The sequence below is a fragment of the Jaculus jaculus genome, chromosome 13 (genome assembly GCF_020740685.1).
Source record: "Jaculus jaculus isolate mJacJac1 chromosome 13, mJacJac1.mat.Y.cur, whole genome shotgun sequence".
NCBI lineage: Eukaryota > Metazoa > Chordata > Mammalia > Rodentia > Dipodidae > Jaculus > Jaculus jaculus.
The window spans coordinates 62,297,260-62,318,796 of record NC_059114.1 but is presented as its reverse complement, the minus strand read 5'-3'; positions in this window follow the sequence as shown (position 1 = coordinate 62,318,796).

The window sequence follows — 21,537 nt, the reverse complement described above, 5'->3', positions numbered from 1 at the left end:
AGAAAGTAGATTATATAAAATTGCAGAAGATATCAAAGTGCTTAAACTGATAGAATACTAATAAAAATACGATGACTTTTTGCCACATATTAAAAACTAGAAGCGATCACTTCCAGAAAGAGAAGGGAAACTTTGCTACAGATGACATAGTAACTAGCCCTAACCATAGAGCTCAAATTTATACAAATTATGCATATGGATGCCAGAAATTCAAAATCAAGATATTGGCAGATCACAGTCCCTAAAAGAGTCCAAGAGTGGCTGTCCTTGGAGCTTCTAGGTTGTGAGAGTTGTGGGTATGTTTGGCATTCCTTAGCTATAGCCACATCACTTCATTTCTTGCCTAGGTCTTCACATTAGATTCTCCTGTGCATATATCTATCCTCATCGCTCTCTTTCTTTGACATGATCAAATAAAAATAGTCAGGGTAATTCAAATTGATCTCATCTCAAACTCCTTAACTTAAGCTTAAACATTCTTTTTTAAAAAATGTTTATTGATCTGAGAGACAAAGAATATTAATGGGTGCTCCAGGGCCTCCAGTCACTGCAAATGAACTCTAGACATATGTGACACTTTGTGCATCTTGCTTTATGTGAATTCTGGAGAACCAAACTTGGGTCCTTTGGCTCCACAAGCAAGTGCCTTAATGACTAATCCATCTCTCCAGCTCCTCAAATTTATTTTTTGAATCAAGGTAATATTAGTAAATTGTAGGACTTGAGATGAGCTATATTTATTTTTATTTATTTAAGGGAGGCTGTACTCAGACTATATTAGTAGCAGTCATTTCTGTAATAATGTATCAGGGTCATTAATGTAAATCAATTCATCCCCAATGCTGAACACTTCCCTAAACATAACTATTGCAATAGAAGATTTATTAATTCTGCCAAAAGCAATAGTTTCACTTTGTATAGCAATAGAAGATTTACTCATTCTGCCAAGAGCAATGGTTTCAATTTGTAGTTAGGATAAGTAAATACATATGCATGTACAATAAGCTATAAATTCATTAAACTATGTGAAATATGCATTCAAAAGAGGATCATCATATGTAAAAATGATGAATATAATGAGTTCATTATATGGTAAACTTTAATAGCACATCATTTCATACCTAAGAGCTAAGATGTGATCAATAGAACAGAAAGGATGGTAGGATAGATGTCACGAATTCCCTCAGTGAAATGCAGGACTATTCCTTCCATCAGTGATATCATGAAAGTCAAGTTTACTAAGTTGAAAGTAAACAAAGAGTGGCTCAAAGTGTCAAACATAAAAAAGCAGCTGTAATTCTAGTGTCCTGTAACTCAGAGATAAGAATACTGAAGAATGAAGGAAAATATTGAGGTTTCATCAATGCTATCTTCAATGGATAACTTCCTGATAGCTATAAAGTATTTAATTGAAAGAAATGTAGTTAAATAGTTTCTGTTGCATTCTCACTTGGTCTGCAAGCACCATAGTTAGTACAAAACTTCCAGTATATGAAATATAATAATCATGAGGAAAACAACAGTGGAAATGCTTTGGACCCGATAATTCTTTAATTATGTGATAAGGCATTGAGCAAATCTAAAGAGCCAGAGGATGGCACAGAAAGAGGCTTGTGCTCTAAAATCATGTCCCAACATTCTTCAATATTGGAGTACAATTGAAAAAGATGGAATTTCATGACATCTAAAGAAAATGTCCCCTGATAAACCCACTAGATTTTGTTTTAGATTTCAACGGAGCATATTTTATTAAATATTTGGTTAACATTAAAAATGTATAAATTATTTCTTTAACTAAGAATATACTTTGTATGTACACATCATGTGTTGGTATAACCATTTCCCTCCTCCCTATCCCCATTCTGCTGAGGACCCACTCCAATGGGGTTGCTGGTATTTCAATGGGGTTAGAGGTTATGTGTTGTGAGAGCAACAGTCAGTCATTGTTGAGAGGAGGGATGCCTCTGGATATGCCCTCTCAACGTGTGGCTCTCAAAATCTTTCTGTCCCCCTCTTCCACAGAATTCCCTGAGCCATGGTGAGTGTGTTTTAAATCTAATTTAGTGATACATTTTCAGAAGCTTCTGGATTTCTGCTTTGTTATGTATTATCTTCAGGGTCTGCCTTCTTCACCCTGGCTCAGGTTGTCAGGCTAACCATGGAAGCAGCACTCTTGATCATCTTGCCAATTCCTCTGTGGTTTCACCTGGGCCCAGGCTGAAGTGTGAGGAGTGGTTTATCTCCTTCAATCTTGCAACCTTTTGGAAAAAAAAAAAAAAAAAAAAACCATGAAATAAAGGTTCTCCAATGGACAAAGAAGTCAGTGTGGGCTAAATTAAATAAGCATTGTTATTTTAGAGATATTTTGATGGATGCAGTCCCTTTCGGCCAAAGACTATTGGGAACTTCTCATTGGATGCTATACCCTTCATCTCCATAGGATTCTGACTTGTTTCCCAGTTCCAACTATGGGTTCCTTTTCACTGAGCAGATCTCTTAGCAAATCATAAAGCCATTAGTTACTCAACAAGGCTGGGTGCCACCATTGCACAGGTGTGTACATCTTATCTGGCTTGTTTTGAAAAGCTATGACCCCTAGTTCACAAATTTTTTTTTCCCACTGTCCCCAAGTAGTTCATGTAGGGCTTTCTAGCATTAAATGGGTGGTTGGGAACTGGTTCCCTTCCAGATTCCAGCCAGGTCTGTTAGTATTCTGTGTAGGCAGCACGTGGTGTCTTTAGCAATAGGGTCTTACCTTTTACCTCACATTGGTAATCAAGTGCCTCTTCTATTTGGGGTAACTCATAGGTCTCTCCAACTCAAAGTTCAATGTGGATAACAACTGATTTCTGGTACTGGGAGTTATAAGCCAGAGCCAAATGTTTTAAGGATAGGCCTATCCAGAGCCCTTATTTCCAGACAATTCCTAATACTCCTGTTGAGGGTTATATCTTTTAGTCTACCTTCAAGAAGAAATATTTCTGTGGTACCAGGTCATTTTGGGTTTAGTCTTATGTTTATTTCCTCCTAACTTCCCATTCCACTCCTCCTGAGCACACACCTTTAATCCCAGAACTTGGGATACAGAGGTAGGAGGGTCATTGTGAGTTTGAGAGCAGCCTGAGGCTGCATGGTGAATTCTAGATCAGCCTGGTCTAGAATGAGACCTGATCTTGAGAAACAAACAACTACAGCAAGATTCTTCAACTAGAGTTGTGTGCTGTTGGTTCTTTCCTATAAGCCCAGCTGAAATAATGTTTTATTATGATACATATTTATTTATTTATGAGAGAGAAAGAGAGAGAGAGAGAGAGAGGTGGGTGATGGGCATGCCAGGGCCTCTAGCTACTACAAATGAACTCCAGATACATATGCCATCTTCTGTATATGACTTACATGGGTCCTGGGGAATCAACCCTGGGCCCTGGGTCTTTAGGCTTCATAGGAAAATGCTTTAAAGGCTAAGTCATCTCTCCAGACCATTATGACATTTTTATACATTAATCGTGGTCACCTTCACTACCCTCTCTGTCCTCTTCTAGTTCCTTCCTTTCCTCTCTAAATCACTCCCTTCTACTCCCATGCCCTTTAATTTGAAAACTTAATATATACATATGAGTGAAAACATGAAACATTTTTTGTTTCTTAGGCGTATCTCCCTTAACATAATAATCCATCAGTTTTCCTGAAAATTGTATGATTTCATTCCTTTCAGGGATAAGTAAAACCCCACCTTGCACATATATACCAAATATCTTTATTCCATTCATCCACTGAGGTGCATCTATGTGGACTCCATAACATGGCTATTGTGGATAGTGCCATGATAAACATGGAAGTGCTAGTATCTCTTTTGCATGCTGACTTAGCTTCCTTCAGGTATATATTCAGGAGTGTTGAAGTCAGATCATATAATAGTACTATTTTAGGTTCTTGGAGGAGTCTATAATGAATTTCTATAGTGGTTGCATCAGTTTACATCCCTACCAACAGTATACCAGCAACTACCCTCTCATCCTCATCAGAATTAGTTGTGGTTTATATTCTTAATGATAGCCATTCTGACTGTAATGAGATGGAATGTCAATACAGTTTTTGTTTCCATTTCCTTGAAAACCAAGGAAGATTACCATTTTTCCTGAAATTTTTAATCCATTTATATTTCTAGCAGAGTTTAACTTTGACACCTTAAGTAATCTTATTAAAGAGACTATTTTAATAAACAGATAACTTTATTAGATTAAGGGAGTTCTGTTATATTTTGTACCTGTAGGGTAACAAGTCTATCCTCTTTCTAGGAAAGGTATGATTTCATTTATAAAATTAGCACAAAATAGCCAGAGATTCTACATGTAAAAATAAATTAGTTTAAAAAATACAAAATAATTCACAGGTAATAAAATGTATGCACATTGGATTCAGATATAGGAAGTAACATGTCTTTTCAACCAAAAAATTAAAGATTTCTTTAATCTAGTGTAAGAATTATCAATATAGAATTCTATATATAATCACTATTTCTTTATATGTAGGTAAGACATTTATGGTTAAAGTTCAAAAGGAAGAACTGCAAAGAACCCACTCTGCACTTAGCAAGAAAAATCTAGAAACCTTGCCATGAAGGGCTTCACTTTAGCTCATCAGAGAGAGGTAGAGTAAGTGTGGCTGAACAACCAAGCTAAAAGTGGTGGACAAATTGTCTCAGTGAGAATCAGAATGTAAGCAGGACATTACTAGAACAGATGTCATTTACAGCCAGCCACCACATGCAGCATGCCATATAAACTGGTTAGAAGACTGAAGGACATATTTATAGTAAACTGCTAAATTTCAGAACATAGGCTAATGTGTGGGTGTGAATTCTCTATACAATCTCAAATATGAATGAAGTATCTCAACATATCTTGTCAGGAATCCCACCACTATTGGTTAATATATGAGTAAACTTCTCTCATATCATTGTCTAAAGGAATAGAAGGGAAGAAATTGAATTTGTCTTGGATCTATGCGATTGATTATATGTCTCATTTTCTGAATGCTTTGTCATATTTTGTTGTTGAAATATGTACTTCCTGCTTAGAAAACAAAAGATGAGTGAAGATAATTCTTCCTGATCATGGCCATCTTTTTCCTTGCAGTGAGAAATTTGTGCAGTTGTAGAAACATAACTCCGTGCAGTGAAATAGGATTAGAAATGCTGTTGCTTTAATTGTGCTCACTTTGTTTTATTAGTTATGTACCCAGAGTGTATACAACAATGTTGGTACCATTGCCAGCCTCCTCCATGTCTGCCCCCCTCCACAGGGACCCTCTTAGTTGGGGAACTTGGGGTGTGCATTGTCGGGTTCTCCATCAGTTATGGGCAAGAGGCGGCAATGCCTCTGTGCATAATGTCTCAACATGTGGCTCTAACAATTTTCCTGCCCCCTCTTCCACAAATTTCCCCAAGCCATGTTGGGCTCATTTTAGGTCTAATTCAGTGATAAGGTCTTGGGAGCCTCTGTGTCTCTGGATATCTGGTTTGGGTGTTGTCTGTGTCTATCTCCTTCACCCCTGTGCTGGTAACACCAGTTTCACCAAGAGAGCAGCACTATTGTTCCTTTCCCCAATTACTCTTGGTTTCAGCTGGGGACCTATTGAGGTGTGAAGGGCTGATTCTCTTCTCAGGATCTGCATCAATCTGAAAAAAAGAAACAAATTCTCCAACAGAGATTGAAGTCAGAACCAGATAAATGCGATAACCATTATTATTTTAAAGAGAATTTAATAGGTGTAGGCCCTCTTGTAGTCCATGATTGATGGGAGCTTGATAATGGAGAACAGGCTCATTGTTTTGAATATGGTTCTGAAATGTTTCTCAGCTACAGCTATGGGTTTCATTACACTAAGCGGATCAGTTAGCCACCATAGCTATATGCCACTATTGCACTTGGATGAACATCATATCTTGTTGTTTGGTGCTGAGTAGCTTATACCATAAGTTACTTTGACAAATGGTCATTTTTCTCCAGTTGCTTATGTAGTACCTGCTGGTATTAGATGAGATAACTGTTTGGGGATTGACTCTTTTAGTTTCTAGCCAGGTCACTCCATGTTCCATATCAACAGCATATGGTGTCGTCAGCAGGAAGGTTTTACCACTAGCCTTTGGTGGGTCATCAAGTACTCTGACAGAAATCTGTCTTCTTCTGGGAAACCTTGTAGTTCTCTTTGAACAACAGCTCATTGTGGATGTCAACCACATGCTGGAACAGGGAGTTATAGGCCAGCACCAAGGAAAATGAGGAAGAAAAACACAGGTATCATATAAGACATAGAGAGAAGAGCGATCAGAAGGGTAGAGGAAGAGACAGAAACAGGAGAAAATTAAGGATAGTCTTCATCATATCTTCTCCAGGGCCCTGTGAATCAGATGTTCCCTCTGATGATCTGATGAAGGTTCATCCACTCAGTCTGTCTTTTAGGATGTATAATGTTATGGAATCATTGCCATTTGGGTTCAGTTTTGTGACCCCCTCCATGGTCCTCCCCTCATGCCCCACTCTCTCTATTGTCCACTTCTCAAGATGCTTACTAGGTATGTTAGTATCTTGGGCAGATTCATGTTAGGAGCCACAGATGAGTAAGATAATATGACAATTATCTTTCTGTGATTGGGTGAGTTTGCTGAAAATTATCTGTTCCAGGTTTGACCATTTTTCTTCAAATTTTATCTTGTAATTTTTCCTTACTGCTGTGTAGAATTCCATCTTGCAGATATGCCACATCTTGGTCATCCATTCATCTAATGATGGACATCTAGATTGATTCCAGCTCTTAGCTATTATAAATTGAGCAGCTATAAACATGGTTGAGAAAATCTCTCTGAACTGAGGCATGGAGCCTTTGGGGTAAATTTCCAGAAAGGGAATAACAGGGCCTGTTAGTAACTCTGTAGTGAAACTTTTTATGAGTCTCCATATTTGTTTCTATAGTGGTTGTACCATATTACATTCCCACCAACAGAAAATGGGGGATCCTGTTTCTGCACATCCTTCCTTGCACTTATTTTCATTTTATTTTTTAATGTTTGCTAACCTTACTGGGGTAAGGTGCAATCTCATAGTTGTTTTAATTAGCATTTTCCTGATGATTTGGAATAATGAACATTTTCTTAAGTGTGTGTTTGCAATTTGTATATCTTCCTCTGAGAACTCCCTGTCCAGGTGTTTGGCCCATTTGGTGAGTTGATTGTTTGACTTTTTATACTTCAATGCTCCATTATCAGCAATAGATAGATCATCCAAACAGAAAATTAACAGGGAAGTGAGAGAGCTCAACAAAATGATAGATCAATTATGCCTAACAGATATCTACAGAACATTCTACACAAAATCTATAGATTAAGCATTCTTTTCAGCAGCCGATGGAACCTTCTGTAAAATAGATCATATACTGGGTCATAAAGCCTATCTCCATATATTTAGGAAGATCAATATAGTTCACTACATGATATCAAATCACAATCACAATGTTCTATTGCTATAAATTAACAACAAAAGATGAGCCAGGAGTCCCATCAGCTCTTGAAAACTGAACAACACACTTTTAAATAGGTAGTGGAAAAAATAAAAATGAAATTGTGAAATTTCTAGAAATGAATGACAATGAGAACACATCATACCAATTAGCATGGGGCACAATAAAGGCGGTCCTCAAGGGAAAATACACAGCATTAAGTGCCTTCATAACAAAGACAGAGAGATCCCCAAATTAATAACTTAATCACCCACCTAAAGGTGCAGGAAAAGCAAGATGAGCCCAACCTATAAAGCTCCAGGCAGAAAGAAATAATTAAGATCAGAGCAGAAATTAATGAATTGCAAATTAAGAAAATTGATGAAACAAAGAGCTGGTTCTTTGAAAAGATAAGCAAGATTGATAAATCCCTAGCCAATTTGATCAGGCCAAAAAAGAGACACTTCAAATTAACAAAATTACAAACAAAATAGGAGAGATCACATCAGACATAAGTAAAATTGGTAGAATCATCAGGACTTATTTCAGAAACATCTACTCCACAAAACTGGGTAATATGGAGGAAATGGATAAACTTCTGGACACATACCATCTACCAAAGCTAAATTCATAGCAGATTAAACAAAACAAAACTATTACACCCATCAACATTAAAAAGGTAATCAAAAACCTCCCCCAAAAGAAGAGTCCAGGACAAGATTGGTTCTCAGCTGAATTCTATCAAACCTTCATTGGAGAACGGAAAAAAAACTTTCTCAAACTGAGCCATAGAATCAGATAACAGGGAAAGCTCCTCAACTCCTTCTATGATGCTACCATCACCCTAATACCAAAACTAGGCAGAGATGCCACAAGAAAATAAAACCATAGTCCTATTTCCCTAATGAACAGAGACACAAAGATCCTGAACAAAATTCTCACAAACTGAATTCAACAACACATCAAAAGCATTATCCACCTTGATCAAGTAGGCTTCACCCCAGGAATACAGGGATGGTTCAATATATGGAAATCTGTCAGTGTAATACACAATATAAATAAGTTTAAACACAAAAACCAAATGATCATTTTAATAGATGCAGAAAAGGCCTTTGACAAAATACAACATAACTTCGTGATCAAAACATTGGAGAGAATAGGCATGGAAGATTTATATCTCAACATAATAAAGGCAGCTCTTAAAGTCCAAATAATACTTAATGGGGAGAGACTGAAGGAATTCCCATTGAGATCAGGAACAAGATAGTAGTGTACAATTTGCTATTCAATGTATTACTGGAAGTTCTAGCTCAAGCAATAAGACAGGAGAAAGAAATAAAAGGGATACAAATTGGAAAGGAAGAAGTTAAGTTAGCCCTATTTACAGATGGCATAGTTTTATGCATAAGAGACCTGAGAACCTCCATCTCAAAACTCTTAAAGGTGATGAACTCCTTCAGCAAAGTAGCAGGATACAACATCAATGTACAAGAATCAGTAGCCTTTTATATGCAAAATATAAGGATACAGAGAAAGAAATAAGTGACATTATGCCATTTTCAATAGCAACAAAAAGTAAATAAAATACCTTGGAATCACAAGAACCACGGATGTGAAAGACCTAGCCAATGAAAATATAAAAACACTCAAGAAAGTAATTGAGAACGATTTGAGAAAATGTAAAGACCTTCCATGTTCCTGAATAGGCAGAATTAACATTATGAAAATGGCAATTTTAACAAAGGGAATTTAATGCAATACCAATAAAAATCTCAATATTTTTCTTCACAGAGATAGAAAAGTTGATCTCCAAATTCATATGAAATGGCAGAAGGCCTCAGATATCCAAGCATATCCTCAGCAAAAGAAACACACTTCTCTGTGTTCACTTTTTGTACCTACAAAAGACTACTCTGCTCTTTCAGTGTTGAGGTTTGAATGGATTTAAGTTGACTTTTTATGGTTATACCAGTGCCCCACAAGGTCAAGGCACTAATGATTTCATTTGTTTAAAGTGTTTTTATTTAACATTACAGCTTTTTATGTATGCTTTTATATATATATATATATATATATATGTAGTTTATTTTTATTCATTTATTTGAGAGTGACAGACAGAGAGAGAAAGAGGGAGAGGGAGAGGGAGAGGGAGAGGGAGAGGGAGAGAGAGAGAGAGAAAGAGAGAGAGAGGATGGGTGTGCCAGGGCCTCCAGCCACTACTAACAAACTCCAGATGCATGGGCCCCCTTGTGCATCTGGCTAACATGGGTCCTGGGGAATCGAGCCTCGAACCAGGGTCCTTAGGTTTCACAGGCAAGTGCTTAACCACTAAGCCATCTCTCCAGCCTTGCTTATATATTTTTAATTTATATTTACTGTTCATCTTTTAGCAACACTTTACTTTTGTCATTTATATTAACATAAGCAACAGTTACTTTTATATGTCAATGTGGCTGAGTTCCAGTGAAGCCAAACATTATTCTGGATATGCTTTGATGGTAAATTGGTACACATGATATGTAAGTTGGAAAGTACAAGAAGAATGTCCTCTACAACACTGGTTCCATCCACTGACCTTAAAAGCTCCATAGAACAAGTCTGTCTGACCCTGAAGGAGAAGCTCTGTCACCTTCACTCCACAGGATGTAGCCAGCCTGGCACTTTGGAGCCTTGGACTGCAGATTTGACATTTGCCACCTCTATTTATTGTATAAATCAATTCCCTAAAATAAATCTCCCTTTATGTGTGTCCTCATCTTGTTGGTAATTTCTTTGGAGAACCCTGACCAATACCTAGCATATTCAAATCTTACTGGCCTTGCTGAGTAGAGTATTCACTTCACTCTCATTTAACCTTAGTCGTAGACAAGCATCAAGTCCCCAGGTATCATCTGGCTCTTCTCTCAATGCTCCTGATCCTTGACAGAGAGTTTTCTCTACCCACTCTGTATTTTTATCTTTCTTCCAGGACAGTTGTTTGTTTTGTTTCCTTTTTGGGGTAATGGTATGCTTACTTCAGCACATGAATGGTGACAGCATTTGCTATTATGTCTGCTATTAAGATATAACATGCCTATAGGGGAGAGAGTGGACAAAAGTACAACTGAGAATGCACATCCTTTCTACCATAGCCATTATTTTGTAGGTCAGTGTCACAAGCACAGTTTCATATCCAGAATTATTAGCATTATTTTATTTTTATTTTTATTAATTAGTTTTGTACTCAGTAAATACAGTCAATTTGGTACCATTATTAGGCTTATCCATTACCTACCCCTCCCCTTGGCCCCTCCTTGTTGAAGTATATGGGTCATGCATTCTGGAGTTAGCCACCAGTTATAATAAATGTCTCTGCAAATCATGACCCAACATGAGGCTCTGACATTCTTTCTGCCCCCTCTTCCATAAAATTTCCCTGAGCCATGTTGGGTTCATTTTTGGTCTGCTTCAGTGATGAGGTGTTGGGGGTCTCTGGATCTCTGATTTGGTAGGAGTTGATTTTTCTCTGGGTTGATCTCCTTCACCCTTGTGGTAGTACCCGATACACCAAGAAAACAGCACCCTTGCTTGTTTCACCAGCTGTTCTTGGTTTCAGCCAGGGCCCTTTTGAGGTATGATGGGGTGGCTCTCTCTTTAGGATCTACATCTATCTGAAAAAAAGAGAAGCACATTCTCCAACAGAGAGAGAGTTAGCATCAGACCAATGAGATAACTTTGACTTTTTATTAGAGAACTTAATATTTTAATTTATTTCTGTGTATGTTGTACATGTATGCCATAATATATGTATACACGTGAGAGGACAGCTTCAAGGAATGTGTGCTCCATCATTATTGAGACAAGGTATCCGGCTACTACAAAGAAGTTGCCAGACTGCAGATACAAACTCCCATTATCATGGCTTTTCCTACTATTTTCCTACGTGCATTGAAATCACACCAATTTGCATCTAGCTTTAGGTGGATGCTAAGAAATTGAACCCTGAGTTATCAATCTTTTCCAGCAAGCACCTTTAACCATTAAATTATCTCTCCAGTAAGTTCTGTGATCAGTTAATGGGGTTGATGGAGTGGAGTATGACTAGATAGATTCATTACATTTCTGTAGACACAAGAGGGCTAACCTTCTCTCAACATGACATTTCTAAAGCTGTGTGATATGCAAACCTTGATAAAAAGTCTTACTATTCAGCTGTCTTGCAAATAATTCTTTATGTTTAGTCTCTTCTTGTAAGCATATGATTTAATATTTGGCCAATTACTTTGTTGCTCTGAAACTCTGAGTAGAGCTCAGAAATGTAGTTTTCCTTTTTCACTGTAATACTCAGAGCATCACTGTGTTAGTTTATCACCCTGTGCAGATACCAGATAGTAATTATAATTAAAATGTTTGGACACTATAGTAATAAATTTAATAGGGAATATAATCTGTATACCACATTGTGTTCAACAACAAAAAAACAAATCTCACTGATTATAGATAAAATGTAAAAAAAAAAAAAAGATAAAACTATACTAGTATTATAAGGTCATATGGGTAATCTTTTCTTAAATTTTATTTTAGGTATTAAAGGAAATTAGAATAAAATACCTTGAGTACATAAAACTTTTATTTTGTGCATTGAACTGAGGATGGATAAAAGGATCTTCCTTGAGGAGGACAGGCTCTCTACCACTGAGGTATTCCCTCAGACCAACATAATTTTTTACTATAAATTTCTATACCAGCTTTTATATTATGAAAACTAATAGAAAATTTTAAAAAATGACTTGAGATACACAGCTGGGGATTTCAGAGACGATAATCATATTGTTTATACATCACTGAAAATCAACAAATGCCATATTTAGCACTTAAATACATAGCACGGGTTTATTATCTCAGTTCCTTTTCTTCAAAATTTGAAAATAGCTCTGCCTCCTACCTTGGCCTTCACATCTCTCTCCTGACACTCTGTAAATATACAAGACTATATAATTTCTCAATTTGTCCACAATTTTAGAGAGCACACTGGAAATGTGTTTCATGGAAAATTTCTTCCTCCCATATCTATTATGAAAACATAAGAAATTACATTACAGGAGTGTTAATAGTTTAATTGTTCTTATCAATGTCAATCATTGTACTATTCTGAACAACCTGAATCACTAAGTAAGTTATCTCTATACACATACTACAATGCTGATATTAATATCATGAATAATATAGCAATAGTATTTTAAATATTTTTATTAATTGGAAAGATAGAGAATGACAGATAGACACACACACACACATACACACAGGCACACACACACACACACACACACACACACACACACACACACACAGAGAAAGAGAGAGAGAGACAGAGAAAGAAAGAGAGAGAGAATGGGTGCACCAGAGCCTTATGTTAGAACTCCAAATACAAAAGCCACTCTGTATATCTGGCTTTATGTGAGTACTGAAGAATCAAATCCAGACCATTAGGCTTTGCAAGACAGTGCCTATAACTGCTGAACCATCTCTCCAACCTTAATTTATAAAATTATAAATAATAGAATCACATTTCTATTTCATTCATCCTTAGAAATAAAATTTCTTAATCTAGGTGGCAGTAGTTAACCTGAGTGACTACAGTATGCACATACATTTTATATTCAGCAAACTTGGTTACTTCTGAGAAACTACCTGCTAAAATTTGATATGAAGAATATTAGTATCCATTTGCAATTGAAATGTTACATGCTATCAAGAAGTTATACAAAATGTACTATTGGCCATGTATGTTTTCTAGAGGTAAAATGAATAGTCATATTCAACTGGAAGTTCTATATCATGGCATATAATGCTGAAATAAAAGGAATGACATGATAAGAATTCAAGTTATTTTGGTCAAGAGAGCTAAAATAGAGGTAATATTTAAGCATCAGAAACCAGATAAGATTTTCCTTAGAGAACTATATCCTACATGACTCTCACATTAAGGAGAGATAGTAATTTGTGTAGACACTGAGCTTGATGGAGCAGTGGGAATAATATATCTTCTCAATCTCAAATATTATTTCATTTTTGAGTCTTTCTTGTAGTATTAACTGTCCATTGCACTTTTCTTCTATGACCTTGCTTACCCTGGGGGAAATAATGAGTCTCAACTTACTGTGCCTTGAAGGATTTGATAATTTATCTTGTGGGGATGTCAGTATAAAAATGTCCTCTATGTTATTTAAGAGAAAAATCTTTAAAAATGAATACCATATTAAGCAGATGTGAAATCAATGGAAACGTGACTAATTTTAGATGGCAGAAAAGTTTAAAATATAATAAGATAATCTAGCTGTCTTCCAGTGGGCTTTTGAGAGCTGTTATACAAAGGATTATAAAGCAATGCACTCAAAAATCTAACACTGATTTCTATACTTGTGATACATTTATTTTTATAATTACATGTGGATGCTGTCAATAAGTTTATTGTGTTAACATTTCCATGCATCCAGTAACTAATGACTAATATATTAGTTTTTGATTACAAATTTTATTTCTTTGCAATAGCTTTTTGGTGTCCTTGTTTATTCCAGTGTAGTAGGTGACTTGTCAACTGCCTCATTTTTAAATCAAAATAAGCCAATTCTTGATACCACAGTTTACCTTGTTTTTTTCGTGAGATGAATCCATCTTTCTTTCAAAGTATGCATGAAGAAGAAGATTTAAAAGCCTTTACGAGAAGTAAAATTGTCTCATACTTTCCTCTTCTGGTAATATATAATCCCCAACTTGTTTTCTTCAACTGTCTTTTTCTCTCCACACAAATCAAATCCTATTAAATATTTCTGCTAAACCCTTTGTCTGTGAAACTCAAGACCTATATTTGATAGAGAGAGCTAAACTCATCTAACTTTATAAGTGTATTTTGTGGATACTATTGGACTTATATGCCTCTGATGATTTTAGAACAGTGAATTTCATCTCTCCCAGTAGAAAATTAAGCTCTTTAAAAGCAATTACTCCTTAATAATATATTTTCTGTAAAATTTCTGGTTTCTTTCTATTTATCTACCATACTTGCAAAGATAGTCTGGATTTCTCCATTGTTATGAATGCATTTCAGCACAAAGTAGCACTTCTTTGTTAATTTTCTCTTCTCTACTCTCCATTTTCTCCATTTTTTTTTTTTTTTGGTACCTAACATGTCACTTGGTTCAACATTTCTTCATGTTCTCTCTTGAAGTAAGACCTCTAATTCATTTAAATTTTCTATGACTCTTGCTTTATGTGTCATACATACACTACATTACTTGTTTTGCCCTGAAAAAGTAATGAGTACAATTCATACATTGAAATATGCATCTAAAATTCTTATAAAGTTGTAATTGTCAGTCATCATCTTTTGATTGTGAAATTTGCGGTTCTAATGTCATATGTACATAGTTCAAGATTTCACAAAGACATTGTCACACAAAGATATAATGTAATTTGGCCATCCTTTTCCCTAACGACAAAGCCTTTGCTTATCTCTTTTGTTAATGCTCTTTATTTCTAGACAGTTTCATTTCTTTAATATCATGCATGTATTTTTAAATGTTATATCACTAGATAAAACCTATGATCCACAATTGGGAGAAACCATATATGTCTTTCTGTGAGTAGCTTAATTTGCTCAATATGTTTATCTCAAGTTGCACCTATTCTCCTACAAATGACATAATTTTGTTCTTTTTAATTTTTTAAATTTATATGAGGGGGAGAGAGTGCACTGCAGGGCCTTCAGCTTCTGCTGATGAACTCCAGATGGATGCACCACTTTGTGCATCTCATTTACCTGAGCCCTACTGAAAAAAATCTGGGTCCTTAGGTTTTGCAGGCAAGTGCCTTAACTGCTAAGTCATCTTTACAGCCCCCATTTTTTTAAAATGGCTGGATCAAATTCCATTGTAAATACCTCACATTTTCTTGGTCCATTATCTTGGTGCTGTGCATTTAAGTTGAGTCCACTATTTTACTATTGTGAATAGTAATACAATATACATCAATGCACAAATATCTCTGATATGTTCATTTAGAAACATTGTGTTAATATACACATATGCTAAAGATAGGTTATGTGATAGACACATTTTTTGAGCAGTCAATATATTGATTTCCATAGTGGCTGAATTAATTTAATCCCAGCAACATATAATGATTTTCTTTTCCTAACATCCTCACTAGTACTTGATTTTATTTGTCTTCTTAATAATTACTATCTTGAGTACGTTGGCAGAGACTCTCAATGTTGTTTTATGTTTCCTTGATTGGTTAGTAATATTTACTGACCATTTATATTTGATTTTTTTTATATTTTACTCATAGTTATTTATTTATTTACTTATTTGACAGAGAAAGAGGGAGAGAGAAAGAGAGAATTGGCACACCAGAGCCTCCAGCCACTGAAAATGAACTCCAGATGTGTGTGCCCCCTTGTGTATCTGGGTAACATGGGTACTGGGGGATCGAACCTGGGTCCTTAGGCTTTGCAGTCAAATGCCTTAATGGCTAAGCTATCGCTCCAGCCCTTTTACTGGATTTTTGAGAATAGTCTTTTCATTTCTTTAGCATATCTGCTGAGTAGGCTTTTTTGGTATTTAGTTTTTTAAATATTTTATTTATTTATTTATTCACAAGAGAGGAAGAGGCAGAGAGAAAGAGAGAATGGGCACACCAGGGCTTCCAGCCATTGCAAAGGAACTCCAGACACATGTGTTACCTCGGCAAACACCTTAACTGCTAAGCCATTTCCCCAGCCCAGTATTTAGTTTCTTGAGTTCTTCATATATTATGGAGATTCATCCTGAAAAGAAAATGTGAACATAGATTTTCTTACACTTTTATTCTGATGTTTCTTCACTCATTTTTTCCCTTTGCTGTGGAAGTTTTCTTTTAATTTTTATAACAGCACATTTTTCAATTATTAGAATTTTTTCTGAGCTGTCCACTTCCTTTTTTGAAAGTACTTGCCTATATCTATATTTTGAAATATTTACCATAAGTTTACCTCTATCTTAAGTTTTCATCTATGAGCTCCAGAGTTCTGGGTCTCATACCCAGACCTTTGATTCATTTGGCATGGACTTATATACATGTGAGAGAGGGATCAAGTTTTACTCTACAACTTCACACAATGAAAAGCCATGAAAATTTCTGTCTCAGTGAACTCACAGTTTATATTCTGGATATAACCAATAAAATAAAAATATAATATTTATATTAAAATGGGATATTTTTAAAATTTTAATTGCCTCAAAATAAAATAGGATCCTTTCTCACATGTGGAAAATTAGTTTGCAGTCATTACAGCTTTAATTTCTACAGATACTACTAGTCTGCTACTTACAACAATGATAATTTTCTCCTATCAAAAAAAATTAAAAGGGCTGGAGAGATGGCTTAGCGGTTAAGCGCTTGCCTGTGAAGCCTAAGGACCCCGGTTCGAAGCTCGGTTCCCCAGGTCCCACGTTAGCCAGATGCACAAGGGGGCGCACGGGTATGGAGTTCGTTTGCAGAGGCTGGAAGCCCTGGCGCGCCCATTCTCTCTCTCTCCCTCTACCTGTCTTTCTCTCTGTGTCTATCGCTCTCAAATTAATAAAAAAAAATTATAAAAAAAAATTAAAAGATTGAAATGGAAATGTGTTAAAGTAGAACTACAAAACTCCTTCTAATTTGTTTGAATGAAAGAAAAATTATCTAGCAGGGATATACCTCAGAGCTAGAGAACTTGCCTAACTAGAGCAAGGCCCTTGGTTCTGTCCACAGCACTGCAAAAGAAATGATGACAGTTTGATTGTTTTATATTTGTTTATTTATTTGAGAAAAAGACAAAGAGGAAGAGGAAGAGGGAGACAGAGAGACAATGAGAATGGGCACTTCAGGGCCTCTAGATGCTACAAATGAGCTACAAATGCAAGTGCCACTTTGTGAATCTGGCTTACATGGGTCCTGGAGAATCATACCTGGGTCCTTTGGCTTTGTAAGCAAGCACCATAAGCACTAAGCCATCTCTTGAGCCAAGAAGACAATTTTTAACAGCAAAAATGTTTTAGGCACTGGCTTATTTTGTTTTGTTTTGTTTTGGTTTTTTGAGGTAGGGTTTCACTCTAGCTCAGGTTGACCTGGGATTCACTATATAGTTTCAGGGTAACCTCGAACTCATGACGATCCTCCTGCCTCTGCTCCCAGGTGCTGGGACTAAAGGCATGCGCCACCCTGCCTGGTGGCTTAATTTCTTAAATAATACAGTTATTTAAATTACCAACTAAACAAAATGATCATTATGAAATCTTGCATTGTACCATTACTATTTTAAAATTCTCTTTCCACTTTTTTTTGGCAGGAGGAGTTCAAAGCAGCTTCTTGTCCTAGCCCATGCTGGCCTGGAACTCACTCTGTTGTCCCAGGCTCACTTCAAACTCACAGCAACCCTTCTGCGTCTGCCTCCTGAGTGCCATGATTAAAGGCATGGTATACAATACCTGTCACCTCTTTGCACTTTTAATACTATTACTACTATAATGCTGTCGGTTCAAGTGAAGAACCTAATTGTACTTGGATTTCACCTTTAGCTTCTGTCAGGCTTCTAGCAATCCTATGGTTTCAGTGAGCATAGTGAGCCCAGCTACAGTATTTAATAAGTGTAGCAAAATTCAATAATAGGTACAATAAAATGCTCCATTTCAATGCATAAACATTTCAAATAGTAGCCATTACTTGGAACATGTGCAAATTAGCATTTGTTGTTATAGCAAGGAAATTTGGATGTGATTATGGTAAAAATCTTAAGATTCATAAGACCTTTATGAGGACCTTAGTAGGACATGAAAAATGTCATGGTGCTTGTTATATTGCTAGTTCGTAGGAAGCAAATATACTTGTAGTTTGTTTACCTTTATATTCACTGCTTCAGCCAATGTTCTCTACATAGTAATACATCATAAAGTTTAAATAAGCAAATGAAAATATAAGAGATAATAAAAGTACTGCTCATGAAATTATATTTGTGTAATATTTCATATCTTTATAGAGCAAAGGTATGATATGCTCAACTCAATCAACTCAATCACTACAAAGATTAACTAGATAGGAATCTTAATAAAATAATGTCATAATTCATAAGACTAATGCTAAAGTTATTGATATCCATATCTGAAATCGTAAGTAAGACATTTGTAATCATTTTTCCTGAGCTGCATTTATAATCTATATAGAACTAATAAAATATTATTTGATTGTGGGACAAATGTGTAATTGCATTTTGAAATGTGTAATGTGTGCAAACTAATCTATATAGGTGTAAAGAGTTATTTCAAATTAAAATAAAGCTAAAGGAGTTTTTAGTTTTTGTTGTTTTGAGATAGAATATCACTGTGTGGCACAGACTGAATTCAAACTTGCTATATAGACCAAAATAGCTTCAAGCTCCTGATCCTCCTACTTCAGCTTTACCAGTGGTAGAGTGATGGCATCCCCGGCATAAAGAATGATTTGGACATTGAGAAGAAGGCAGCATCAGAAGTATTTGACATGTGCTTGCTTCAGCTAGGATGACAAGACAAACAAGTTAAAATACAAGTAGTTTCTTGATATTTTATGATGTCACACTTAGGAAAGTAAATGAACCTGTCATAAAATGATTCAATGAAAGGTGCTACATTCCTAACTACCTATGTCTCTCAAATGCATGAAAATATTACTTTCTGTGTGAAAAGACAAAGAACATAAAAAAACTGACATAAAATTGATGCCAGCACCAAACAATGCATCCACAGTATACTAAATATGTTTACTCTAGTTTAGTGTTCATTTTGAATAATTTTACACAAAATTAAATGGATCATACTAACATAGTTACTACTATTAAATTTTAAATTACCTGAGAAGCTGACATACTCTTTTCAGAATAAACAAGCTAGTGTTCATTTTCCTATGTGAGGGATGCTTTAGTGCTTAGAATATTTTTTATGATTTCACTTATTTTGTTTCTTACTGTTACAATCTTTCATTGAGCCATTCCTTAATAAAGAAGGCTATTTGTACTTTTAAATGTTCTCCAGAGTTGAGAATAAATTAGTTTTGTTGTTGTTGTTCTTGTTCTTCCATGATAGGAAGCACATAATATAAAGAAACTGTGTGCAAAAGATTGCTATGTGCCAGGTGTGGTGGCACATGCCTTTAATCCCAGCACTCAGGACACAGAAGTAGGAGGATCACCATGAGTTCGAGGTCACCCTGAGACTACATAGTTAATTCCACATCAGCCTGAGCTAGACTGAAATCCTACCTCAAAAAACCAAAAATAAAATAAAATAAAATAAAGATTATGTGTTACAGTGTCACCTGCCAAGCTTGTTATGAAACATGCTAGTTGGAAAGATATATTCTTAGAGTATTTATGAGAAGATAGTAAATATAAATATATCCCACAATTACAACAAATTATAAGCTCTAATTCACATTAAGGAAATTTAACTAAATTTGAGAATATTAATATAGATATATAAATTTTCAGTAGTCATATCTATGGCAAATTACTTGCCTATCTGCCTCATTTCTTTATTATTTGAAGAATACTGTGTAAAGAGAGAAGATTCAAAGTAAATAACGTATCAAGCACACCCCTCCTCCAGGAACATGAGTCAAAGCACAGGTGCGTGTCTGCATCATGAAGTAAGCGATGTGAATAATGCTGGAACTCAATAAAGGCTGGGTGAGAAATTTTCAAGAAGTGAAGACTTAGCCTTTCGAATAGGAAGATAAACAAAGAGCCCCAGAAGCTCTGTTCCCAGCTATCTCCACAGCTGAGGGGAATGGTTTTGCAGGATAAATGGTAAATAGGAGAGTCCCAGCCAAACACTATCCATGCAGGCAACAAGAAGGAAAACAAAACAAAACTAAACAAAACAAAATCCTAGCTACAGCAAAGTGTCACCATAATCTAGGACAATCAGATTACTTAGTAGTTCTCTCCCCAAACACCCCCAGAGGCTAGGCAAATATTGGATTTTCTAAAAGATGGTAATTATCCAAATTTATGCTGCCAGAGAGGCAAGAACTTTTTCACAACCCATCTCCGAGTCCTTCGGCATTCTAGGGCACTAACAAAGGGAGCTGCTACATCATGAAACCAACTTGACTGAATGCATGTGACACCAGCACATAAGGTGACAATGGCCCTTACAACAGAACAGCACTGCTTCAGCACAGGGAGAGGTGTAATACGACACTCTGAAGCAGTAGGCACCAAGGTGGGACACCCAAGCCCAGGGCATGGCTATAGGAATGTGGAAAAATGTTTTCACTTTCACGTCTCTAGCACTGACTTCTCTGTGTATATCATGTATGGATCCTCAACTCTGTTGAAGCTGGGAGTCATTGCTGCAGAATAGGCAGCCTAGGTATGTATAGGCCTGTTTAGGGACTCACTGGAGAGTGTACCATGGAAGCCTGTCACTTCCTCCTCTGCACTATGTGCAACCACAGCCTGGGGACAGATGCTATGGAATCCTTATGCTGAAGTAATGGTATCAGAGGTCTTTGCTGATAGCAGTTATTACCCCAGCAGTGCATGTAGCAACTCCCACTTGTCAGAACAGCCACAGTGTTGATCCCAAATATGCTGATGTGTACATCCTTCTGGGCCACTACCATGTCCTAATCCAACATGATCCCCAACTATGGTAGGCCTCTTTAACCACACATACACAATCAATTATAGCAGGAATTGTTACCAAAAAAATAATAAAAATAAAAATAAATAAATAAATAACAAAAAGTAGCTGGAACAGGAAGATTAAACTATGGTAACAGGGCTGGAGAGATGGTTTAGTGGTTAAGCGCTTGCCTGTGAAGCCTAAGGACCCTGGTTCGAGGCTCAGTTCCCCAGGTCCCATGTTAGCCAGATGCACAAGGGGGCTCATGCATCTGGAGTTCGTTTGCAGAGGCTGGAAGCCCTGGCGCGCCCATTCCCTCTCTCTCCCTCTATCCGTCTTTCTCTCTGTGTCTGTTGCTCTCAAATAAATAAGTAAAAATAAT